Below are 26,879 nucleotides of genomic sequence, written 5' to 3'. Positions count from 1 at the left end.
CGAAAGTACCTTCCGGGTTTCTGCCATCTATCACAAATTGGCGTTGGTCGGCAGGATATGCATGAAAGCAGAGACATTGGTTCTGTTATCTGTTGTTTCATGTTTGTAATATAAAGTTGTTATATGGTTGAATGAATGAGTATCGCTGAATGAGTGGCGTGAGTTTTTCTTTTAGAAGCAGAACGGCAGCCGGTGCTGGGAGCCTGTAGTCCCGTGGAGCTCTGCCCAGTTATTTTTTGTGAGTTTTTGAATACGTAAAAATTTGTTTGGTGCCTTCGTATAACATGTCGGAGGAAACGCAACAACTTAGGGACCAGTTGGCCCAGTTGAGAGCTGAACATGAGCGCTTAAAGGCGGCTCGCTCTGACCAAGCTATAGATGCGAGTACGTCCAGGGCTAGTGCTCCAACTGTATCCACTACCGAACGTTTAGTCTTTATCCCTAGGGAAAAGAAGTGCCCAGTGTTTAGGGGAAATGTAGGCATAAGTATCGAGGCGTGGAAGGAGGAAGCGGAGGCCTGTATGCGGGCTCGTTGCTTGTCTACCATTGATAGAGCCTATTTTCTTTTTGATAATTTGGAGGGCGAGGCGCGGGAAGAGATTCGATATAGGTCCAGGGAGGAAAAAGAAAACCCGGAGACCATTTTTGGCATCTTGCAGGAGCTTTACGGTTGTCCACAGTCATACGTTGCCTTGCAGGAGGCATTCTTTTCTCGGAAACAGCAAGAGGGGGAGTCGCTTCTTGAGTTTTCTATCGCCTTGATGACCCTAATGGATAAGGTTAGACGGAGCGCGCCCGAGGGGATTCTTAATGTAGATGTTATTCTGCGTGATCAGTTTGTGGAACATGTTAGCGAGGGTGCTCTGCGTCGTGACTTGAAAAGCTTCATCCGGACTAAACCGTTGGCCACGTTGATTGAGGTTCGTAAGGAAGCAATTCGTTGGGAACGGGAGGGCTCGGCTGAACCCCTACGGCCGCGTAGTTGCTCTTTACCCTCCAGCGATCGAGTCTTCGGGGTCCCTGGTACATCTTGTTCCGTGAGTAGTGATTCTCGCGGTGGGCCCCCGACAAGGTCTGATATGGAAAAATTACAGGCTGACGTGGCAAAGCTTATGGAGTTGGTGCAACAACAACAGGCTCAGCTTCAGAGTCTTTCTCACGGTGCGGCTGCACGGGGGGAGCCACAGAGGCGTGGTCGATCTCCCCGGGAAGGACCTATCATCTGCAGACGCTGCCGTCAATCAGGCCACTATGCTGGGGACTGTGATGGGGAGCGAGTGGTGGGGCCCCCACTAGTCCCTCCTAATAGAGGCCTTAGGCCTCTTGAGCATCGGCCTCCCCACCTGAATCAGCCATCGGAAAACTGATGCCCGCCGGACTGAAGAGTCACAGTCCGGAGGGGGCTTTTCTTGGCTCAGGCACTGCGTTTGATCCCCTTACTGTTGCTAATGCTTTACTTTCCAACTGTCCACATTTGCTTGTCTTGATGGGTGGGGTTCATGTTCCATGTCTTATTGACACAGGGTCTATGGTGTCGACCATCACTGAAAGTTTCTTCTCGGCCCATTTTGAACCTCTGGGGCAGGAGCGTTTACAATCATGTCATTGGTTACAACTTCGAGCCGCTAATGGTCTAGAGATTCCATATTTGGGCTATTTGGAACTAGATGTCGAGCTCTGTGGAAAAAGTATGCGTGACTGCGGTGTTCTGGTTGTTCGTGACCCCTTGGGGGGCATGGCCGCTAAAATTCCAGGGGTTCTTGGCATGAATGTGATTAGTAGGTGTTATCAGGAATTGTTCGGGCAACATGGTCCCACGCTTTTCGATCTTCCATCTGTGTCTACAGCCCCACAGCCGGTGGTGAGAGCGTTGCAGCACTGCCATCAGGCTGAAGTCCAGCCTATGATCAGGACCAGTGGCACTGTGAACGTTGGGGGTCGAAGGCCGTGGCGGGTTCCGGGGGGGACTATGAAGTTGATCCCGGCTACCTGTCCCGAGTGTCATTCTGGATTCGGCACGCTTTTCGAGCCCGCAGATTGGGGATTGCCAGGGGGGTTGCTGGTTTCTCCAGCCCTTGTGCAAGTGACGCGTGGTTCCGTGCAGGTCCCTGTAGTCAACGTTGGTTGTACGGACATTTTGCTCTACCCCCGTACTAGGCTTGGACTTCTGAGCACTGTGTCCATTGTTAGTTTGCCACGAGATGTGGTGGAGGTTCATTCGGTTACTGCCACTATTTGTTCCCAGTCGCCTGCCCCGTTGTCAGTGGAGGAACAAATTGGGGCTGTGGATTTGTCGCCCCTGTCTGCCGAGGAACAGGCAGAGGTTCGTGCACTGCTTTTGAGGTATTCCTCAGTCTTCTCTGCCCATGAGGGAGATTTGGGGTGTACTACCTTAATTTCCCACGATATCCCACTGTTAGATCAGACCCCGGTCCGACAGCGCTATAGGCGCCTTGCTCCTTCCGACTACGAGGCTGTGAAAACTCACATCAACCAGCTTCTCCAGGCGAAGGTCATAAGAGAGAGCAGTAGTCCATTTGCTTCTCCCCTGGTTCTAGTTAGGAAAAAGGATGGAAGCTTACGGCTTTGCGTGGATTATCGCTTGTTAAATGCGAGGACTCGGAAGGATGCCTTCCCTCTTCCTCGAATTGAGGAGACGTTGGACATGTTGGGGGGTGCCCGCTGGTTTTCCACAATGGATTTGGCCAGTGGGTACAACCAAGTCCCCGTGTCGGAGGGCGATCGGGCCAAGACGGCATTTTGTACACCGTTCGGGTTGTTCGAATGGAACAGAATGCCGTTTGGGCTTTGCAACGCGCCGGGCACGTTTCAAAGATTGATGCAACGTATGTTCGGCGACCAACAGTGTCAGTCTGTTCTGCTGTATCTTGACGATATCGTGATCTTTTCGTCTACCGTAGCACAACACCTACAACGCCTGGAGATGGTTTTGACCCGGTTGCAGGCAGAGGGACTGAAGGCCAAGCTGGGGAAGTGTGCGTTTTTCAAACCCGAGGTTCGTTACTTGGGGCATGTGATTTCCCAGCAGGGGGTCTCCACCGACCCTGATAAGGTGGAAGCAGTTTTAAAATGGCGGCGACCTACCAACGTGTCTGAGCTTCGCTCATTTCTTGGCTTTGCCAGCTATTATCGACGTTTCGTCGAAGGTTTTGCAAAATTGGCGGCCCCATTACATCGGTTGGTAGCTGGATTAAGCGGGAGCCGATCCAGGCAGGCCTCAGGGCAGCAGTTTCAGGACGCCTGGTCGGGGGAGTGTGAGGTAAGTTTCGACGGGCTTAAAAATAAGCTCGTTGCTGCACCAGTACTGGCGTATGCGGACTTTAGCCGGCCATTCATCCTGGAAGTAGACGCAAGCTATAGGGGCTTAGGTGCGGTACTTTCTCAGGAGGTGGATGGCAAGGTTCGGCCTGTTGCGTACGCCAGTAGGACCTTGAGACCGACGGAGCGAAACATGAGCAATTATAGCTCCATGAAACTTGAGTTTCTCGCCCTAAAGTGGGCGATTACAGAGAAATTCCGGGAGTATCTCCTGGGGCAGAAGTGCTTAGTTTACACAGATAATAACCCTTTGAGCCATCTCACCTCTGCGAAGCTAGGGGCCGTAGAACATCGATGGGCTGCACAGTTAGCCTCGTTCGATTTTGAACTTAAATATCGATCAGGAAAGTCCAACCGTAATGCCGACGCGCTTTCGCGGCAATACCAACCTGATGGAGAGGGGGCAGGTGACCTGGCCTCAGGGACGGCGGTCCCCAGGTTGCTGCAACAGGTAGCGGCTTGGGGAGACCGCGTTACAGCTTCCCAGTTGGTGGTCTCGGTATTGCCATCCCATGCTTCCCCAGATTTGCGCGCTTTACAGGCAAGTGACCCTATTATTCAGTCGGTCCTGGTCTTTTGGAAGGATCGTAGGCGGCCAAATCGTGAAGAAAGGGAAACCCTTTCGCCCTTGGCTCTCGTCCTGTTGCGCCAGTGGGATCGGTTAGTCGAAAATGAAGGAGTGCTTTATCGACGTGTTCTGCACCACAGTGGTCGCGAGGAGTGCCGTCAGCTGCTTCTGCCAGCTGTTTTGCGGTCAGAGGTCCTGCAACAACTCCATCAACAGCATGGCCACCAAGGGGCTAATCGGACCCTTGAGTTGGTCCGGCAGCGGTGTTACTGGCCACGAATGTTTGCAGAGGTGCGCCAGTGGTGTGAGGAGTGCCCTAGGTGCCAGGTGGCTAAGGAGACGGCTCCGCCAGCCTCCACATTCATGGGCCATTTGTTGGCATCTCGGCCTAATGAAACAGTAGCCGTTGATTTTACAGTCCTGGAGCCTACGACGGGTGGGGTGGAGAACGTCTTGGTAATCACTGACGTCTTTAGTAAGTACTCCATTGCAGTTCCAACACGGGATCAGCGGGCCCCGACCGTTGCCCAGGTCTTGATCACGGAGTGGTTTTATAGGTTTGGTATCCCTGGTCGGCTTCATTCCGACCAGGGGCGCTGTTTCGAGGGCATATTAATCCAACAACTTTGTAGTATGTATGGGATCCAGAAGTCGCGAACAACCCCGTACCACCCGGCTGGGAACGGGCAATGCGAACGGTTCAACCGTACGTTGCACAATCTGCTGCGTACCCTGCCGGTCTCTCGTAAGCGCGACTGGGCTACTTGCTTGCCACATGTACTATTCTGCTATAACACCACTCCGCATCAGTCCACAGGAGAATCGCCACACTTCCTAATGTTTGGACAGGAGCCGCAACTGCCAGTGGACTTTCTGCTAGGCCGAGTTCGGCCGCCGGCTCAGGGGAGAGTGTGTGATTGGATACAGGAACATCAGACTCGGCTTCAAGTGGCATTCGATGGGGCTAGGGAACGTCTGGCAGCGACGGCGGAATACCGCAAAGACAAGCATGATGCACGGGTGCGGAGCCCGGCTTTAAAAGTAGGACAGCTGGTGTACGTACGTGACTTCAGCGTGCGGGGTCGAAATAAAATCCAAGACCGGTGGAGCTCCTTGGTACACACGGTTGTGCGTGCTCCTTTGGAAGCTGGGGCCGTGTATACCATCGCCCCTGTCGGTGACCCGACAAAACTGAAGCACGTGCATCGCAGTATGCTGAAAGGACTGGTGGGGCCTCATGCCCCTGATAATCACCTGGGGTTGACCCAACCTGGAGAATCAACTCCCACTGACTCAGGGGAGCTGTCTAGTGAGGAAGACGTTCTCCTTGGGGAGCCGGTAGGTAACACCGGCCCATATGTTCCTGCTGGGCCTTACGCCCCCCAAGGTTGTGCTCCAGGGGGAGGCGAGGGGCTGGGTCAGAATAGTCAGGATGTCCCTTTTAGTAGCTCGGCTGCGGGCCCGTCGGCCATTCGGCCGCCAGGTCGCAGCCCTTGTCGGGGTGAGCAATTGCCACGTCGTACCACCCGGGCCACTGCGGGGCAACATTCCAACCCGCATCGGTTGCCTTGCGGGGCGACTATAAATTTTTGATGTTACCTCCATTTGGATATGGGGACGTATATGTGGTATCGTCGGGCCGACGATAAAAGATGTGGCGGGTAGATTGTGGTGGTGCTCCGGTACCTTTAAGTGTGCTGCAGCCGTGTCGCATCGTTGGTTACGTCATTACGCTGGCTCGTTGTTCGGCGTTAGCGATAGTCTTTAAATTCACGGTGCGGACACGACCAGTGGAGCAAGCTCGGGCTGTTTCATGCAGTTCCGCCTGGCCATCAGGATTGGTTTTGCTGTTATTGCTCGTTCGCGAGCGATCCGTTTGTGGAGGCAACGGTTGGTATTTTCACGTTTCTCTCTGGAGGGAATTCCGTTCGGTGGCCTGCGTTCTGAAGTGGCTCCTTTGGGCTCTATCTGTGCTTTGCAGTGGTTTATTCAGTTTGCTTTCTCCCCGCGTTCTGGATCCATACTCGTGACTTTTGTCTCCGAGACCAGCTGGGTATTCGGGTTTGGTGTACATTAATATTGGACTTTAGGCTGCCAGGTGCTCTCATCTTTCCTCTATTGGATTTATAACCAGCTTTGCATCGTCGGGCTCCACTCCGGCTGTTGTTCTGCTTTCATTGTGCTTTTATTATAGTATATTTCCACGCTGTTGCTTGTTTTGGATTGTGGCGGCATCCCACTGGGAGGGGCCGTGTGCCGCCATTTCAAACAGCAGCGTGTGTGGGTTAACTTTAATTAGTGTATGTGTGAGGGTGTGTGGGGTGGTAAGTGGGTATTAACCACTCGTTATCGAGTATGTTGTTTTTGTGATTTGGTTTATTTTATTTTTTCGTTTGATGATTGATTTATTTAGTTATTTTCTGGGTTATGATTTCTTTGGTTGATTTTCTTTTTGATTTCTATATACATTCTGTGGGGCAGTGGTTGGGTTTTCAGGGCCTGTGTGGGCCTCACCTTTGTTCCTCACGACTTGCTGGGTTGGTAATGGTGCCTTGCTGTGCCCTCTTGGGGATGTGATATTTGCTTGGGGTGTATAGCTTACCGTGTGTGTGTGCTGTCACTGTTTTGTAAATTGCTCTACTGCTGGTCCCGTGGGCTCAGCTATTCCCGGCGGGTACTGTATAGTGTTAATCATATTTTCTGTTTTCTTTTCTCTTTTTCTTTGGCAGGATTGGGGACGATCAGTAGTGGGGGCCAACCCAGTGGTGGTGGGTATCCAGAGTTCACCTTTATGGTAGTGTAGCGTCACTTGGGTGTACAGTGCAGTGTAGATCACGTGTGGTCCTTTCAACCCACTCCGTAAGTACGGTCCTCCTGCTGGTAAGCCCTCTCGTGCCTTTCTTCTTTTATTATTTTGATTTTCTAGTATTGGTGTTTGTTCTGTATGTTTGGTATGTTGACGTGTTATTCTGGTGGGCTTACCTCTAACCATACCCGCAGTAGTGTGTAAATAAGTGAGTATATGTGTGTGTGTTTGGGTGTAACCATTTTAACAAAAGATTTAAGAATATATTGTGAATACGCTTGAAAGTAAATAAATATGTATACGATTAGAAATAGAACCCTGTCTCTGTCTTGATTGCACGGACTTGTTTGCTATTGGGCGGGTATCTTGTGAACTTTGGAAACCGTGATCAATTTGGGGCGTTTGTAATTATAAACTCTTTTCCCCTCGGGGGCCTATACCCCCCGGGGGTGGCGTTGTCGAAAGTACCTTCCGGGTTTCTGCCATCTATCACACTTTCTTTGTTCCTTTTTTATTTTCTCCTTTAGAGTTTAATACTTCCTTTATTATGGATGTACTGTAGCTTGTTTACTTTTCTCTAATTCAAAAAAGAATTTAGTGCTTCTTTCACCTTCAACTGCATATTTGACTTTACTCCTAAGTATTAACCCTCTGCATTTTTCTTCTTCAACAGTTTTCATTTTATCCTGCAATGCTAGTAGCCTTTCCATGCTTCCTTTGTTTCTGTTTCTCTCAAGGTTCCTAAGTTCTTTTTCCAGTTCTCTTTGCATTTCTATTTCTTTTAGCTTTTTTATCTTCTGCATTAATTTACAATGTTTGATTGTCAGTTTTTCAATATCGAATTTTAAATTATCCACCATATTATTTTATCAATATTATACAATTTGTCCCTTTTATTCCACATGATCATGTCTTTCACTTGTATGTTGTATAATTTATCTTTTAGAATTTCTTCATTTAGCATCCATACTCCTGGGCCTCTTTTAACCTCTGTAAAGTCCATTACCCAAATTAAATAATTGTGATCACTAAAGGTTGTTTTTTTTATAATAAATCTAATTATAATCTTATTTTCTCTGCCATCTCTTTTGTACATAAAAGCAGGTCTATTCTACTTTGTTTTAAAGTCCCTTGAAAATTTTGCTCTCTTGAGTACTCTATTTTCTTTTCATTCTCCATCTCCATATATCTATTAATTCATATTTTTCCATTAGTGTCTTTAATTGTTCTCTACCTTTATCTGATCTAAACACCATCTCACTGTTAACCTCAAGTTTACTTAATGCAGTGTTAAAATCTCCTAATATTAAGACATTTTCCCATCCAGTTATATTAACCATTACTATTTTAAAAAATTCTGCTTTTTCTCTTTCTTCATTCGGAGCATGTATATTATATAGTATTAATTTCCTTCCATCTTTTTCAACTTGTACAGCTATGCTTTTCCCTACTCCATCACTAAAAATAACTTTTTCTTTTTCATATGTGTTTCTTCTAATTAAAATTGACACCCCTTTCTGTTTTTCTTGTCCATTATTATAAAAAATATTCCCATCCCATTGTGGTTTATATTTTTTGACACTTTCTTCATCCCAACATGTCTCCTGAAAACAATGTCAGCATTCCTGTTATTGGCTAATATCATTTGGAATTTTTCATTTTTGTTTAATCCTCTAGCATTTAAGCATACCACTGTAGTCGCAAGCATTAAAAGTGGAAAAAGTTGAAAGGAAATTGTATAGTATTTCATTTAGTTTCTTTTATTTCATCTAATATCTCAAATTTCCCCATCCTTGTAATCATACCCTTTTCTCCCCTTCTTTCTTTTTGTTTTTCTAAAACTTTTGTTATATTGGGTTTTATTCCCATTTTTATTTTTCTTATACTTTCTATTTTATTTCTTATTACCTCATGTTTACTGTTCTTTTCTTTTTCTTCTTCCTCTTCTAGCTCCATTTCTTCTTGTTGGGATTGTTGCTGCTCCGATGTCCCAGCCTCTGCTTTGTCTTTGGTTCTTATTTCCATCTCCACACTGCTATTGCTGAACTTGACGCTCAAATCAGTCTCTGTTTGTTCTTTTCGTTTTTCCTCGAAACTTTGTTCATCTTCCATTCTTCCACTTTTCTTCTTGGTGTCTTCCTGTATCCTCTTCTTCCTGTGTTTGTGTCTCTGGTTCCTCTTCGTTCAGGTTTTGTCTTTTAGTTTGCTCTTGATCAGTTTCTTTTTGGCATCCTACAGTCCGGGCATCTTTCAACTCTGCACTGATGTGCATAATGTCCCTGCTGCATGCACTGTTTGCACACAAACTCCGGACATGTCCTCATCACGTGATCTGGACTCATACATATCCTGCATGTCTTTACCTGCCTGCTGTGTAAGACCCTAAAGTACTTAGGGCCTTCTGTCGTATCTTTTGTTCTCCTTTTTGTCCATTGTTTTTTTCTCCTTCATTGTTGTTCTCCATATTCTCAATTCCAGTTAAGTTAGAGTCCATTGTTCCTTGTCTTTGTTCCTTTTCGTTGTCTGTGTCAGGTATATCCTCCATTTTGAGAAAATATGCAAGATAAACTGCTCCCCAAGCAGAAACTCTGCTGGGGAGCTATACTCAAAACAAACTTTTTAACTCAGTGCAGTAAATTTTAATTTTAACTGCAACATTAAACAAAAACTTTCAAACACACTGGGAGAGCCTTTCCCTCCCAAACTGCAGGTTAAAGTTCACAACTTCCTCTCACCACTAGGAGTCGCTATCAGGCATTCTCAGGGTGGTGTGGCAGTAAGCGAGAGACGCTGTAAACAAGCTGCTTCTTATAGACGTCCGTCGTTCAGCCTTTCTCTCTGCTGTGTGTCGTCTTTTACTTTCTCTGTTCTACACGCAGCTTTTCAAATAAAAGATCCTGAAACAAAGACAAAACACACAGAGAACCACACACACCGCTCAGCTGCTGCTGCTGATCCTCTTTCACCTGCATTTAGTACAAAACACCACAACAAATCATCTGTACTCCACCTTTTCTTCACCAGCAGCACTGTGATTAACAGACTGACAGCGGGACCTAGTAGGAGTATTGGTAGCTCTTATTACATTTAATAATAACACTTTAAATCCTAAAATCTCTGAATTTCACTTCTACTCTTTTCTGTTCTTTCCTGTCCTGTTTTCTTCTCCTCTCCAATCTTTTTTATTAATCATTTGGTTTTATTTTCTTATGATCTTATCATTTATGAATAGAATTTCAGGTTACATGAAGAACTATTTTGAATTATTACCCACCCAGTTCTTTACATCTATCTTCTATTGTCACTCCAGCTCAATCCTACATACAAATACATGGACCGTGAGTTTAGTCCCATTTAACAACCGTGGACACATTTGCTGACATCGGAATCAAAAACCAAACTCTCATCACACAGAGAACTCGGATGGAATTTACAGTTTAACAAATACATTTATTCATCAATAAAGAAACACTTGTCTCTTGACCCCTCAGTTGGTCTTGGTCAATTGGTCACCTCCATGATAAGAAAACACCTGAACTACCACAATAGTATTTATTCATTTTTAAATGTAAGTTTAAAACATGTCAGTTCAGTCTGTATTAGGATTTATATGAACTGGGTTTTATGCACTAGAAGATGGTGGGATAATTAAACGTAAATATGAGTATTTCTTTTAACAGAGGAGTTTAGCTACCACTAATTTGGTCTATAGATAAACACAAAGAACAAAGACTCATGATGATAGAACAATGCAACACTGTTCAGTCCACAGCCCTCCATTCACACCTTCTCATGTACATTCTGGTTGAGGACGGTTCATTATTTGCTAAGTGGAAATCATCTAAACACTAGAATTTTGGAGTGTAGACCTAGAAGTGTTAAAGTAAGAGGCTATTCATTTATGAAAACTTAGAAAACACCATAAAGACCAGGGTAAAATTCTTCCACTTGAAAGTAAAAGTTGTTCTGTGTTTATTAAAGTCGATTAAACTTGAATAAAGAACAAAAACAGATTCAGATCTGAGGTTGGTACATTACACCACATTACATTTGATGAATAATGATCATATTCACACCATCATGTACATTTGATAATTGAAGTAGAACAGTTCTAGTGTATATTAGTAGAAAAAGAAAGCACATATAGCTTTTTCTGTACATGCAGTAGTGGAGTATCATTTTATTTTCTCCTCTGAGAAAACGTAATTCTGTGTGACCGTACTGGTGTCTATTAAAAATGCTGCTTCCAGTAAAACTTCATCCACAGCAGCAATATGGGTCATCCTCTAATGTGAATGCACTGGTGTGGTGTACCTAAAGGATATTCCTTTCACTAAAGTTCTTTTCAGACAGTGAACGGTGATACGACCCCTCTCCTGTGTGAATGCGCTGGTGTTGTTGGAGAACATAATGTGCAATAAAATACTTCCCACACTCTTAACAGTGATGTAGTTTATCTATGTGAATACGCTGATGCCGTTTGAGACTATTTTCATGAGCAAAACTCTTTCCACACACTGAGCAGTAATACGGCTTCTCTCCTGTGTGAACACGCTGGTGTACTTTAAGGGCATTACTTTGAGTAAAACTCTTTCCACACTCTGAGCAGTGATATGGTTTCTCTCCTGTGTGAATACGCTGGTGTTGTTGGAGTTTACTCCGTTGAGTAAAACTTTTTCCACACTCTGAGCAGTGATACGGCTTCTCTCCTGTGTGAACATGCTGGTGTACTTTAAGAGCATCACTGTAAGCAAAACTCTTTTCACACTCTAAGCAGTGATACGGTTTCTCTCCTGTGTGAATACGCTGGTGATTTTGAAGGTGACCCTGTTGAGCAAAACTGTTTCCACACTCTGAGCAGTAATATGGTTTCTCTTCTGTGTGAACACGTTGGTGTACTTTAAGAGCATTACTGTAAGCAAAACTCTTCCCACACTCTGAACACTGATACGGTTTCTCTCCTGTATGAATGCGCTGGTGTTGTTTGAGATTACTCTGCATAGTTAAACTCTTCCCACACTCTGAGCAGTGATGAAAGTTCTTCATGTTTATGCTTTGTTTATGCTTTTGACTGTAGAAACTGTTTCCTTGGAAAGCAACAGAAACAAAGAAACAAGTCAATTAATTATCATTACTATTAGCATTAGCCATTAGCATTATTACTACATTAATACCACAATAATATTAAACTCTTCACCTAGTAATAAAAACATTAAATTCACTTCACGTCTAAGTGAGAATCTGAATTCAAAGAACATCAGGATAAAATACTTATAAATACTGCAGATATTAATAAGTAAATAACTATAAATAACTTGATATAAATAAAGATATAAGAGATCTGACTTTCTCAACATCAGTCCTGCACCAAGCAAATCTAATCCAGTTCATGACAGGACTAATAATTAGCTCACAAGTGTAAATCTTTGGTGTGCTGGGAGTAAAAAAGGCTTCATAAATCACCACAATTATGAGCATAAAGCTATTTTAAACAGTCTGAATGTATTAACCTAATAATATTACATAACATAATAAAATAAAAAGAACAACAAATGCAAAATAAATGTAAAAGAAACAAACAAGAAAACCATTTACCTTCCTGTTAGAATCCTGGCAGCCACTTTAACAAAGCTGGTGTCTCCAGCAGGTCGATTCTAATGAAGAACGTGCAGAAGATCCTTCTTACCAAGTGACTCAGCTACAAGTCTAGAGTTTAGTCCTTAAATAGAGCTGAGGACAAAGACCCAAGACCAGTTCAAAACTCTGCATTGGTCAATCATCAGCCAACCATTCACACCTTCTTGTGTGAAGTACTAGCTCATTATCTATGGAACATGTGCAAATGAACTAGATGGAGCCACAAAGCATGATGGGTGAAGTAAATCTACAGCTATTTATCTCAGCAGAGAAGTTATTTACATTTAATCCTAAACACAAACAAGGAATTGAAAGGCTATTCTGTAAAGTGAAATGACATGAACTTAGATAAAGCTTTTATGATAAGAATCTAAGTCATGTAAAATGCTGTATGTATATTTGTGTGAATTAGTTTCTACTGTATATGAGGAACAATAAGAAAACTAGAAGAGGAAACACCCACCTATAGATTTATCTGTATTTATGGTGTAGAAATATTTACTGTGCACTTGTGTGTCTGTGAACTGTTTGATTTACTACTGCGGTCAAGCCTCCACTTCAAAATGCTCAGTCAAATCAGCCTCCACATTGTTTGTGAAGATGTGCGTATACTAAACATTATGGTAAAAGTGTCTGGTGGAACTAGGATAGAATTTCAGGGTTTAAAATAAATGGTTTGGTAATAATTGGACATTATGATTTTAAAGTCAACTAAAATACAATCTAAGCTCATTCCTGTTTTAATTTAGATTGTTATTAAATGGAATAATCTTGATGACATGAATTGTTATTGTTACTAAAAGTAATCTAGTCTAATTTTAAGAAATTGTTCTATATTTGTTGTTCTCTCTCATAATTTAGCTAATTTTTAATGAACTGTCTTATGCTGCTCTCTTTGTTTTTATCTTAATTATTCTTGATGTTGATGTACTATTTTGATTTTGTACTATGATTTGTATGGTGTATGTACGTATTTGTTTTGATTATTTGTCTTATGTAAAGCGTCTTTGAGTATCTTGAAAAGCGCTATATAAATAAAATGTATTATTATTATTATTATTAAAAGGAGTTCTCTTGTTTCCACAGAACAATTACACTTCATAATAATAGTACATCACCTGTAGTTTACACTCAGTTAATATCAAGTCATTCTGATGTATCATTTCTAAATACATTCTAGAAATGTGACAATATAAAAGGCCTTTATTATGAAGTTTAAGGGTACCAAAAAAATAGGGTTTAAATGTGCATGAAACTTTTAGCATAGACCATGTGATCTGTACCGTAAAACAGGGTTTAAATCAGGGGTGGGCAATAACATTTTCCAAGGGGCCACATAAGAAACTGGGATTATTGTGGAGGGCCAGACCAATAAGGTGAACTTAATTCTGCTCAATATTAATTTTGTCTCTTTATTTACATTTTCAGCATATATCTTTATCCAAAGTGATTTACAATACAGTTACAGTATACAGTCTGAGCAATTGAGGGTTATGGGCCTTGCTCAAGGGTCCAACAGCAGCAACCTGGCTGTGGTGGGGCTTGAACCAGCGACCTTCTAATTACTAGTCCAGTACCTTAAGCACTAGGCTACGACTGCTCACTATTTATGAAAAGCAGTAGATTGTACAGTTCTTATAAGCTGTTAATGTTTAGATGTTACAATCAGAAAATTAGAAGTAGGCAGAGTAAAAACATCAACATTATTTCACTATTTAAACAAACTAATGCAAAAAAACAGAAGTGATCAAAATGTGCAGGTTTTTAAACTTTACACTATTTTGTTTTGAGTCTAATCACCTCATTTGCTTTTCAGTCCTCTGTTACTGTTGAATATTCTTTTTAAAATCACAAAGCTGGTCCTGACTGCTTCAGTTCTGGATGTGTTAAACTTTATAAAAAGTCCTTGTTGCTTTTGCAGTTTAGTTAGAGAAGCTTCAGGTGTGACGCTCCACATCGTTCATGTTCTTATATTTCTGTTTAGTATCGTAACAGCGATTTAGAGCCTAAATTCTGATCCTTAACCAGCGTTACACCTGACTTCAGTTAATAAATACTTCAGAAGTTCATGTCTTGTTAAAAACTTCTTCTGTTCACATTACGGTGAAGCTGGAAACACTCACACACACGTAAATCAAAGCTTACGGTAATTTAAAGATATAGTGCTCCCATCAAAATCAATCCTGTTGTAATGCATGTTTGATGTACGTTTATTTACATCTAATTTTTAATTGCAACGAACCTCATGCGGGCCGGTTGGGGATGGCTCGCGGGCCGGATGTAAAATGACGATTATAAAATGACTAATGAGGATTTGCGCTCACATAGCTATGAACAAGGTCTGCTAGTTTTAGCATGTGAAGGGCGGGTTTAGACAGATTTTGAGGTGGATATTTGTGCTGGACTTGGCATCCCTGGGTAGAGCTGAATTGTTTGGCGTTGGTTCCAGTCACTGCTGGAGTTAAACAGACCGAGTACAAGTACAGTCTGTGTTCCTGTAGTTATGAACTGCTCTCATTCTCAGCAGTTTGAACAGGATTTGAACGGAAGGTAAAGCTCTTATTTTCAGGTTTTGTTTCCTTCTCTTTATTAATCTTTATGTTTCCTCAGTGAGCTCGTATCACTGCTCAGAATGTAGAAAGTGCTTCAGTAAATCCAACAGTTCACATATTTCTACACCATAAATACAGATAAATCTATAGGTGGGTGTTTCCTCTTCTAGTTTTCTTATTGTTCCTCATATACAGTAGAAACTAATTCACACAAATATACATACAGCATTTTACATGACTTAGATTCTTATCATAAAAGCTTTATCTAAGTTCATGTCATTTCACTTTACAGAATAGCCTTTCAATTCCTTGTTTGTGTTTAGGATTAAATGTAAATAACTTCTCTGCTGAGATAAATAGGTGTAGTTTGACTTCACCCATCATGCTTTGTGGCTCCATCTAGTTCATTTGCACACGTTCCATAGATAATGAGCTAGTACTTCACACAAGAAGGTGTGAATAGTTGGCTGATGATTGACCAATGCAGAGTTTTGAACTGGTCTTGGGTCTTTGTCCTCAGCTCTATTTAAGGACTAAACTCTAGACCTGTAGCTGAGTCACTTGGTAAGAAGGATCTTCTGCACGTTCTTCATTAGAAACGACCTGCTGGAGACACCAGCTTTGTTAAAGTGGCTGCCAGGATTCTAACAGGAAGGTAAAGGGTTTTCTTGTTTGTTTCTTTTACGTTTATGTTGCATTTGTTGTTCTTTTTATTTTATGTTATTTAATATTATCAGGTTAATATATTCAGACTGTTTAAAATAGCTTTATGCTCATAATTGTGGTGTTTTATGAAGCCTTTTTTACTCCCAGCACACCAAAGATTTACACTTGTGAGCTAATTATTAGTCCTGTCATGAACTGGATTAGATTTGCTTGGTGCAGGACTGATGTTGAGAAAGTCAGATCTCTTATATCTTTATTTATATCAAGTTATTTATAGTTATTTCATTATTAATATCTGCAGTATTTATAAGTATTTCATCCTGATGTTCTTTGAATTCAGATTCTCACTAAGACATGAAGTGAATTTAATGTTTTTATTACTTATTGTTATGATGATTATTGGCTAATGCTGATAGTAATGCTAATGAATTGACTTCTTACTTTGTTTCTGTTGCTTTCCAAGGAAACAGTTTCTACAGTCTTATCAAAGCATAAACATGAAGAACTTTCATCACTGCTCAGAGTCTGGGAAGAGTTTTATTAAGCAGAGTAATCTCAAAGAACACCAGCGCATTCACACAGGAGAGAAGCCATATCACTGCTCAGAGTGTGGGAAGAGTTTTACAGTGCAGAGTCATCTCAAACAACACCAGCACATTCACACAGGAGAGAAGCCATTTCAGTGTTCAGAGTGTGAAAAGAGTTTTACTCAAAGCAGTAACCTTAAAGTACACCAGCGTGTTCACACAGGAGAGAAGCCGTATCACTGCTCAGAGTGTGGAAAAAGTTTTAGTCAACGATGTACATTCCAACAACACCAGCGAATTCACACAGGAGAGAAACCGTATCACTGCTCAGAGTGTGGAAAGAGTTTTATTCGAAGTAGTGACCTTAAAGTACACCAGCGTGTTCATACTGGAGAGAAGCCGTATCACTGCTCAGAGTGTGGAAAGAGTTTTATTCGAAGTAGTGACCTTAAAGTACACCAGCGTGTTCATACTGGAGAGAAACCATATCACTGCTCTGAGTGTGGAAAGAGTTTTGCTCAACAGGGTACCCTTCAAAAACACCAGCGTGTTCACACAGGAGAGAAACCATATTACTGCTCAGAGTGTGGAAAGAGTTTTGCTCAACATGTTAACCTAAAAAAACACCAGCGTATTCACACAGGAGAGAAACCATATCACTGCTCTGAGTGTGGAAAGAGTTTTGCTCAACAGGGTACCCTTCAAAACCACCAGTGTATTCACACAGGAGAGGAACTGTATCACTGCACCGAGTGTGGAAAGAGTTTTACTCAAAGTAGTGACCTTAAAGTACACCAGCGTATTCACTGTGAGATGTGAGATTCTTTTTTTATCATGGATCAACTATGTAACTTTACTGCAGCTTGTATTTAAATGAAAGGTTTACATTGCTGTCTTCAGGATTTCCTCTTTAGTGATATTTAATGTTAATAGCTGTTCTGATCTAAAAGATGCTGCTGCATTTGACCTTTAAAACTGAGAAGTGATTTGTGAGATCATTAAAATAAGTGAAATGTTTATTTTGTACTTTGGTTTTATATTATTTGTGCAAACATTTGTTTTATGCAAATTTAAACCTGTAATAAAAGATGAACATTTTAAAGGTGTCTTTATTTGCTTTAACTAAGCTAAAGTTTAGTTTAGGAACAAAAATGACAGTTTGTGTAGCAGGGCTGGACACGCCTCACTATTGAAGTGGAAGACACTCCTGCAAGAATGAAAATAGTAAGTAAGTACAATGTTTTTATAAAGCTATAAACCTACTTCCACTGACCAAAGTACACAACATTCATATGAATGAACAAAACACAGATCTCAAATAACACGAACCTGAAGGTCTGAACTTACATTGTAGAAAAGAAAAACAAGCCAGTAGCAGCAGTGTGCACATTAAACCATTTACAGAAGGGTCATTAAGTTTGGCAAATTGAAATAATGGCATGTTTCTGACTAGAATGAGAGGGGCAGTAAAAAGATCTCACCCTGTCAGAGACAACGTTTGAAGCCCAGGTCAATAGGACCTGCTAGTTAGAGAAGGCTCACTTGTTTGTTTAAGTCCAAAATGGGCGTGGCTCGTTATTATCGTATTAGCACCACGCTCAAACCAACTGAGCTAACCGGTCCAAGGGCAGGGCTTATACCCATATACCCGATTCTACACTGACAGCCCTTCAGTTATGGAGCTGCCACACAGAAACGATGGAGAGCTTTACTGTTGTTGAGCAGAACAGATCTTCGTGTGAGATGACCGAGGTTCATGTATTTTTCTTTTAAGAATAAATAAAAGCTGATGCTTTTAACCTCATACTTTCCTAATATTTTTATTCTACACGGTCTACATTGCAAGAATTCACTAAATTACACAGCAGTTCTCTTTTTTTTTTTTTATTTACTTAGTTTTTCCATTAACAAAATTGATTGTAAGCATTTATGAAGGTCATGCCACGTTCATTAGGTGAAATGAAGCCAGAATTAAAGATGGCAGAAGAACAGAGTGATATTCTTACTTTCAGTGATTAAATTACTCAGGTTAGAAGGTCCTGACACACAGCACATGCTCACCTGACTCTCTCAACCATGCTACCTTTAATCTTTAAAGAGGGTGTGGCCGATACAGAGATCGAATCCGCAACCTTGGCGTTATTAGCACCACGCTCTAACCAACTGAGCTAACCGGCCAGTTATTCACTTCCAACTCACTACAGAACAATCCAAGCCAAATCCACTCAGATTCATTTATTTTCCCCCTTTTTTATGCTGCACATCAGCTCACAAACTTTGATCGCTCGCTACTTGTTGACGTGCATTTTTGGACGTGGTATCATTATAGAGTTTGCATGTTCTCCCCGTGTCCGTGTGGGTTTACTTTGGGTGCTCCAGTTTCCTCCCACAGTCCAAAGACATGCAAGTGAGGTGAATTGGAGACACTAAATTGTCCATGACTGTGCTTGATATAAACTTGTGTAATTATACTGTTTATTGGCATAAAGTAAACGTTAGCAAGTCATGTGACTTGTGTCTACCATCCAGTGAAAGAGCTGTGGCGCAATCGGTTAGCGTGTCCGGCTGTTAACCGAAAGGTTGGTGGTTCGAGCCCACCCAGGGACGAGTATCTTTTATTGCACAACCTGCCTGTTGATCACACGGATATGAGACACAACAACAATGTGTAGTCCCTCAGAATAGTGAAAATAAGTAACTGAAAAACATCCAGTTAACAACAGTCCTACAAGTACAAATATCCACCTGATAAGTCACCGGAGACAGTGGAAGAACGTTCTTTTGGTTTCAGTAGATGTTAAATGAAGATACTCGCCCAACGTGGGGCTTCGAACCCACTACCCTGAGATTAAGAGTCTCATGCTCTACCGACTGAGCTAGCCGGGCTTAAGCAGCAGGTCAGAAGTCAGACCATCAGAGAGATGTAGGTTTAATTCACTAACATCACGACCAGATTAAGAACTAATTCACAGTTTACAAACAAACACAATTCAGAATAAGTAACAGAAACAGACACAGACTTACTGTCACTTTTAATCTACTACACAATTACTGAACCCGCTCCATTATGCTTTAACCCTCAGTGTATATTATCTGGAAACAGATGCTCTTCATATAGAAATATGCTTTACATTTGCTTGATGGTAATAACTCTTAGTGAAGTCTTAATGAACAATTAAAACATCAAGTCAGGTTGTTTTTAGTTCAATTGGGAAAACATTAACAGTAGCTCCTAAAAGTAACTTCCTACAATCCAGAATCTACACATACAAATCCTACATTCATTCCACAAAGTTCACAAACATGATTTAATGAGTGAAAACTTGATGTTTGGAGCCCCTCTGGTGTGTAGGCTGGTACTGTGTATCAGCACTACTTACTGTGTGCAGGACCTGAGTCGTATCTGCTCCAGTCACTGGTTGGCGGCATTAAGCTCAGTCAAGAACTTTAAGAAATATATAGTTTAGATAGTTCACACATACAGTCCCCTCCAAAAGTATTGGAACAGTGAGGCCAATCCCTTTATTTTTGCTGTAGACTGAAAACATTTGGGTTTGACATGAAAAGATGAATATGAGACAAAAGATCAACATTTCAGCTTTTATTTCCAGGTATTTACATCTGGATCTGATACACACTTCAGAAGATAGCACCTTTTATCTGAACCCACCCATTTTTCTTGTGAGCAAAAGTATTGGAACAGATCAACTTAAAACAGATTAAAGTGAATAAGACTTAATATTTAGTTGCAAATCCTTTGCTTGCAATAACTGCATCAAGCCTGTGACCCGTTGACATCACTAAACTTTTGCATTCTTCTTTTGTGATGTTTTTCCAGGCTTTCACTGCAGCCTCTTTCAGTTGGTGTTTGTTTTGGGGGTTACTCCCTTCAGTCTCCTCTTTAGCAGGTAAAATGCAGCTCTATAGGGTTTAAGTCTGGAGATTGACTAGGCCAGTCCAAAACCTTCCACTTCTTGCCCCTGATGAACTTTTTTGTAGTTTTGGCAGTGTGTTTTGAGTCATTATCTTGCTGCATGATGAAGGATCTCCAGTTTGGTGTCATCTTTCTTTAAATTAACAGACAAAATGTTTCTGTAGACTTCTGAGTTCATTGTACTGCTGCCATCATGCGTGACATCATCAATGAAGATTAATGAGCCCGTCCCAGAAGAAGCCATGCAAGCCCAAGCCATGACATTACCTCCACTGTGTTTCAAAAATGAGCTTGTATGTTTGGGATCATGAGCAGATCCTTTCTTTCTCCAAACTTTAGCATTTCCATCACATTGGTAAAGGTTCATCTTTGTCTCATCAGTCCATAAAACTTTGTCCCAGAATTTCTGAGACTTGTCTCTGTACTTCTTGGCAAATTCCAGCCTGGCCTTCCTATTCTTCTTGCTCATTAGTGGTTTGCATCTTCTGGTGAAGCCTCTGTACTTTTGTTCATGAAGTCTTCTGCGAACAGTTCATGAAGTCTTCACTCCTGCCCTCTGGAGGTTGTTGCTGATGTCACTAACAGTTGTTTTAGGGTCTTTCTTTACAGCACGCACAATGTTTCTGTCATCAACTACTGTTGTTTTCCTGGGTCTACCTGTTTGACATTTGTTACTTAGTACACCAGTGACGACGTTCTTCTTCAGGACATTTCAAACGGTTGTACTGGCTATGGCCAATATTTGTGCAATGGCTCTGATTGATTTTCCATCTTCTCTCAACTTTACAATTGCTTGTTTTTCACCCACAAACAGCTCTCTGGTTTTCATGTTGGTTACTCCTCTAACTATAAATGCACAGTCTGCACAGGCAAAACCCAAATCTGAAACTAAGCGTAGACATTCAGCGCTATTTATTGTTTAAATAATCAATGTAACAGGACACACCTGGGCAACAAAACACAGCTGACAGTCACATGTTACAATAATTTTGCTCACAAAAAAAATGGGTGGGTTCAGACAAAAGGTGCTATCTTCTGAAGTGTGTATCAGATCATAAAAGCTGAAATGTTGATATTTTGTCTCATATTTATCTTTTAATTTCAAACCCAAATGTTTTCAGTCTACAGCAAAAATAAAGGGATTGGCCTCACTGTTCCAATACTTTTGGAGGGGAGTGTACGTATACTAGGCTTGATCTAATAAGACCTCCTAGAACCAAGCAAACTGTACAGTTACAGCAAAGAGCTCAGGTTGAGAAGAAAGGAAAAGTCAAGCAGAGGACCTTCTGTGCAGGAGAAAATGTTCTTGCTAGGAACTATAGCAGAGGTTCAAAATGGGTTCCAGCCATTGTCGTAGCACAAACTGGTCCAGTCTCGTGTACTGTCCAAACAAGGAGTGATGAGACTTGGAGACGACATGTAGACCAATTACTGTCCTCAACTAATTCCAGCGATTACTTAGTCCAGGTGGAAACTCATGAATATATTCCGGACGTCTACTGCCAGGAATCAACTCCTGAGGATTCCTCACCTGAACTTTCAAAAGAACAGAATGTGTCAGACTTGTATTCGTCGACACCGAGTCCTGAACTACAAACTACTGTTAGTTTACCAGCAGGGCACTTATTAGAGCCTACCGGTCGTCGTTATCCATCCCGAATAAGACGACCTCCAAACAGACTGAATGTTTAGTTTATAGGCAAACCCATTGAGTTGGGGCAGAATAAACCCCAGGGTTGAGCCCTGGAAATGAGGCAGTCTACCCTCTTTCCTTAGTGTAGGAAAAACACTGTTGTTACTGTTATATTGTTATGTTGTTGTATTGTTGTTGCAGATATTTGTTACAAAAAGATACAAATTAGCATAATTGATAGAAGTTTACAGTAATGCAGTAGCATTGTACTAATAAGAGGCCATTGAAAGTAAAAGGGGAGGAATATGTTATGTATTATTGGAAACGCGTTTTGACCTTTACGGCGCTGTGTCAGTGTTAACCTGTATTGTAGTCCGTGAATGTGAAGTAAAGAAGCGAGCTGTGTTCTACTGCCACTCTGCCTCCGTCTCATATTATTAAATTGTTAAGCGATATTTTCATGACGATACAACAGATCCAGTTCCAGCAATGTAATTACATAACAATAAGAGCTGATTTTACGTGAAACTGGGTGTTAAATGAGAAAATCTTGTATGAATATTGTTTTTTGTTTAATATAAATCTTCCTTCTTTTACAGGTTTTGAATGTGGACAATCTGCTGGATTTAGTTGAAAGGGTCCAAAGTATATTAGTGGAGGAACTTAAGGACAACCTGTATCCTCCACTGATGGAGTTTGTAAACAATCAATTTCCTTGTACATCCACTAGTTCAAACCATAATGAGCCTGGACCCTGTGGAACCAGTCCCACTAAAGATCAGCAGCTTGAAACAGAGCTACGAGGGGAAAACTTGCCACCTAATAACACAGACATCATTGTGGACAGTATTGACCTGAGAGATCGTGAGATGCAGGTCCTGTTCAGTAGTGCCAGCAGCTTCTTCTATTTAACTTTTTTGTTACAAACCTGAAAAGATTTGCAAAAACGACATGAAAAGCAAATAACGTTAATGAGGGCTGTCATGGACTTTCCTCCAGTCACCTGACCTAAACCCCAGTGAGCAGTTATGGGGGTTATGCACACTCAGTAACATTACAAGATGCTCTTTGGAAAATTGTGAGATCATTCTGGGATGACATGGATCAAACACTGAGTTATTGTTGTTAATGTTATGCTGATTATTACATTTAAAGTGTAAACCAGAATCAATTTCACTAGCAGTTATCAGAAGTTCGGTCCGCGCTGAATGATGGGGGATCTGTTATGTTTTGGGTCTGTTTTAACTCCAGAAACCCTGGAAGGATCCCTGGCATTACTGACTCGTCAAAGTACCATGAGATTTCCATTTTTTTATTTATTCTCAGCATGATATTACACTCATTTGTCACAAAGACATTTTAATGACATTAATTATCAAGAGTACCAATCAAAGGCTTACATGTAACTGTAAGATACGTAGTTCATAGCAACACTGTCAGCATCATTTATTAATTAATTAATTAATTAATTAATTGTATTTTATAACAATATTAAAATGCAGGTTTCCTCTATAATGTCTCTAAATGTATTTCTACATTCCACTAGAGGGCAGTGGTGACACAGCTTTGTGTTCATTAGGGTTCAGAACAATTCAGCTAAATGAAAGCCCAGTTTGGTTAGAGATGGGTTACTGGCTGAACTATGAAAACCCGTCATTATCACGTCCACATGTGGATATTACACTGAATGTTATTGTCAGCATCTGCTCTGTCCTGGTCAGGGTCACGGGCTGAACTGCTGCCAGCGGCTGCCGCTTCAGCCTGGAGCTCCTGGGGGGAATGTTGTGACGTCACAGTAGGACTAAGCAAAGCATCAGGCACATTAAAGCTCATCTGATGTGTTTCTGCTTCAGTTCAGTGTTGAGCACGTCGAGGAACAGACACGAGAGAGCTGTAAGTCACATTAAATGTAGTTTAAACTGAATGATTTATTAGAAAGTACATTCTCTAGCAAAACATCTATACAGAGATTGATTAAAAGAATATAAAATCCTCCATATAAAATGGCTCCTGGCTTTGATTTCACTTATCACTAATTATTATCTATCATTCAATAAATCATAAACTGGTTAGGAAGTTTTGTCAGGTTGGATGAGTGATGTCTGTCTGTAAATTAACACCATCATGTTTTTTCTGTAATTAATAGAAGTCTTCATCAGCACCATGAAGAAACCAAAATGCTTTAAAAGCTTTTTCTCCCGCTCTGACTGCCGGGACGAACAGGAAGAGAGTGTAAGTGTCCAATACGACCGTCTCCGTCTAATAACAGATTAACAACCACCACTTGCCATCATCCTAGTAACTACCTAGCAACGTGCCATCTTGTATGGATCGTGTAATCTTTTACAGGTGACTGTGGACAATCTGCAGGATTTGATCGCAGGGATCCAAACAATTCTAGTGGATGAACTTAAAGACAACCTGCTTCCTCCACTGAAGGAGTTTGTATACAGTCGATGTTCTGCAAAAACCATCAATTTAAACCAGACCAGGAACCAAAACGACCCTGGACCTTCTGGACACAGTCCCATGTTAGAACAGCAGCTTAAAACAGAGATAGAAGAATGCACTGAGGGGAACATTGAAACCATCAGAAAGGCCCATGAAAGGGAACCAAGAGCAGAACTTCCAGAACTAATAGAAGAAGACTTTGTGGACAGTATGGACCTGAGGGGTCGTGTGAGGCAGGTCCTGTTCAGTAGTGCCAGCAGCACGCAGCAAGATAAAGTCAGTCAGGAACACCGCTGAACTGAATCAAAACTCCGGAGACGGTGAGCGTGATCAGGATTGGCTGACCGGGACATGAGAGTCACGTGACAGTCCGGGGGAGCATGGGAATTGTAGTCCATATAGTTAGAAGCAGACCGTGCCCCCTCCATCCACCCCCAATAACAAGAGGACAAAATCAAAGCTGAGCTGAGTGATTACTTGATGCCCCCCCAGTGTAGCTACTGATACAGACTCACTCAGTGGTGGAAACAGTACAGTACAGGCTCGTGTTCCTTTTAAGAAACCTGTAAAGAACTTTTTGTAGTTCTTTTCCTAATGTAAGGAGGCTCTGCTGCACATTATTTAAAATAAGAGTTGTTTGTGAGATATTCTTATAAAGGATATAGATAATTCAGATTTCTATTTTGTTTTAATTATTGTTAATTATTGTGATATTGTTTTTGTTATAAGTTTGAGTCCCTTGAAAGGATAATTATAGGTGGTGCTGTTACTATTTTTGCACTTCTGCAGTCTTTTAAATTACAATGCAAAAAAAAAAAAATTTGAGTCTTGTTTCAATTGCATTATACAAGAACAAAAAAAAAACTAAATCGTAATCAACAATCGGTTATCATTTTAAAATAATAGAGATTTTTTTATTTGGCAAAATCGCCCAGCCCTATTTTAGTCGACTGAAACTAAAACTAGACTAAAACTAAAACAATTCAGATGACTAAATTATGACTGAAACTAAATTACATTTTAGTCAAAAGACTATGACTAAAACTAAATCAAAATTTGCTGTCAAAATGAACACTGACGTGTGGTTCCATGAGTAACCCAAAAAATAGGTCCAGACCTTTAACCATACAGGTTTCTGAAGGCTTCTGCTAACGGTAAAAACAATCAAACCTTTTAAGATTTGAGCTTTTTTCCAGGAATAAGAAGGTTCGAGAGCTCTGGGAGGTCTTTCTGGGTGAGTAGGAGATGATGAAGGTTTGATATCTATGCAAGGTTTAAGTCTCTATTCACAGGACCTCACAGGACCTCACCGGACCTCCAGGACGTCACGATAGCGTAACGGTAGTCCGCAGGTCAACGAGCATCTCGATCCGGAAGATGAGGAGATTCTTCTTACAGTTACCAGCAGCTTCTTTGTTTATTAAATAAATAAATTGTTCAATAAAGACGTGAACTGTACCATTGTCTGTGTGTTATTAGCATGTTTTTAGGCGTCTGTGTGCACAGACTTTGATAGGACACCCAAAAGACGGGTATGATACCGCTTGAGATGCATCTCCAATTTAACTGGAGGCCACCTGTGGTCAATTGGTTTGATTGGATACGATTGGGGATTGCAGACACCTGCTTATACGAGGTCCCACAGTCCACAGTGGCCATGGGGTCAAAGGAATCGTCTGCAGACCTCAGAGGCATAGATCTGGGCAAGGGTACAGACCACCAACATCCATAAATGGAAGAAGTCTGGCCTGGCCGGGAGGTGAGCAGGAACCTCCGGCGTATCCTTGTGGAGACGTGAGAACCTTCCAGAAGATCAACCATTTGAACTAGGTGCTAAAATGCACCTAGAGGTCTCTCGGACCACGAGAAACACATTATGTCTGGTGGAGACCAGGCACCCGGCTAATGCTGCACCTAATGTAAAGCATGGTGGTGGCAGTCCTGATAGAGGGGAAGATGAATGCAGCTGATCCGTCCTGCAGTGCTTATATATTTTATTTATTTGTATTAAACAGCACTGAAACACACTCATGTTAGGACGACCTTTTGAGGTTTTCAGTGTATTTCACTGTGCACATTCTTTGAAAGTAAAATTGTTTTATTTCATTTATTTTTGTTTATTTAAAATAACACTATTAAACCTACATCTCTCTGATGGTCTGACTGATGAGCTGTCTGTTCCGACATACTGCTTAAGCCCGGCTAGCTCAGTCGGTAGAGCATGAGACTCTTAATCTCAAGGTCGTGGCTTCGAGCCCCACGTTGGGCGAGTATCTTCATTTAACATCTACTGAAACCAAAAGGACGTTCTTCCACTTTGGACAGCCGGTCTCCGGTGACTTATCAGGTGGTTTTTTGTGCTCGTAGGACTGTTGTTTACTGGATGTTTTTCAGTTACTTATTTCCACTATTCTGTGGGACTACACATTGTTCTTGTGTCTCATATCCGTTTGATCAACAGGCAGGTTGTGCAATAAAAGGCACTCGTCCCTGGGTGGGCTCGAACCACCAACCTTTCGGTTAACAGCCGAACGCGCTAACCGATTGCACCACAGAGACACAAGCACTGCTTTTTCATTGGACACAAAAGTCACATGACTTGCAAACATTTACAGAGGGTTAATTAAGTTTGGCAAATTGAAATAATGGCATGTTTCTGACTTGAATGAGAGGGGCATTAAAAAGATCTCACACTTGTCAGAGACAACGTTTGAAGCCCAGGTCAATAGGACCTGCTAGTTAGAGAAGACTCACTTGCTTGTTAGT

General features: G+C 41.6%; 1 long non-coding RNA gene and 2 other non-coding genes across 3 annotated transcripts; 2 read left to right on the top strand and 1 right to left on the bottom strand.

Moving 5' to 3' along the window:
- The first annotated feature begins 5,933 nt into the window (after positions 1-5,933).
- On the top strand, positions 5,934-7,029 carry LOC134326508 (uncharacterized). The gene is made up of 2 exons (XR_010014517.1): positions 5,934-6,005; positions 6,637-7,029. It is a non-coding gene; the product is annotated as an uncharacterized LOC134326508 (long non-coding RNA).
- Positions 7,030-26,309: 19,280 nt separating this feature from the next.
- On the top strand, positions 26,310-26,382 carry trnak-cuu (transfer RNA lysine (anticodon CUU)). The gene has a single exon. It is a non-coding gene; the product is annotated as a tRNA-Lys (tRNA).
- Positions 26,383-26,598: 216 nt separating this feature from the next.
- trnan-guu (transfer RNA asparagine (anticodon GUU)) lies at positions 26,599-26,672 on the bottom strand. The gene has a single exon. It is a non-coding gene; the product is annotated as a tRNA-Asn (tRNA).
- Between the last annotated feature and the right edge of the window lie 207 nt (positions 26,673-26,879).

Source organism: Trichomycterus rosablanca, chromosome 14, assembly GCF_030014385.1.
Source record: "Trichomycterus rosablanca isolate fTriRos1 chromosome 14, fTriRos1.hap1, whole genome shotgun sequence".
Classification (NCBI taxonomy): Eukaryota; Metazoa; Chordata; class Actinopteri; order Siluriformes; family Trichomycteridae; genus Trichomycterus; species Trichomycterus rosablanca.
This window is presented reverse-complemented; position numbering and strand designations above follow the sequence as displayed.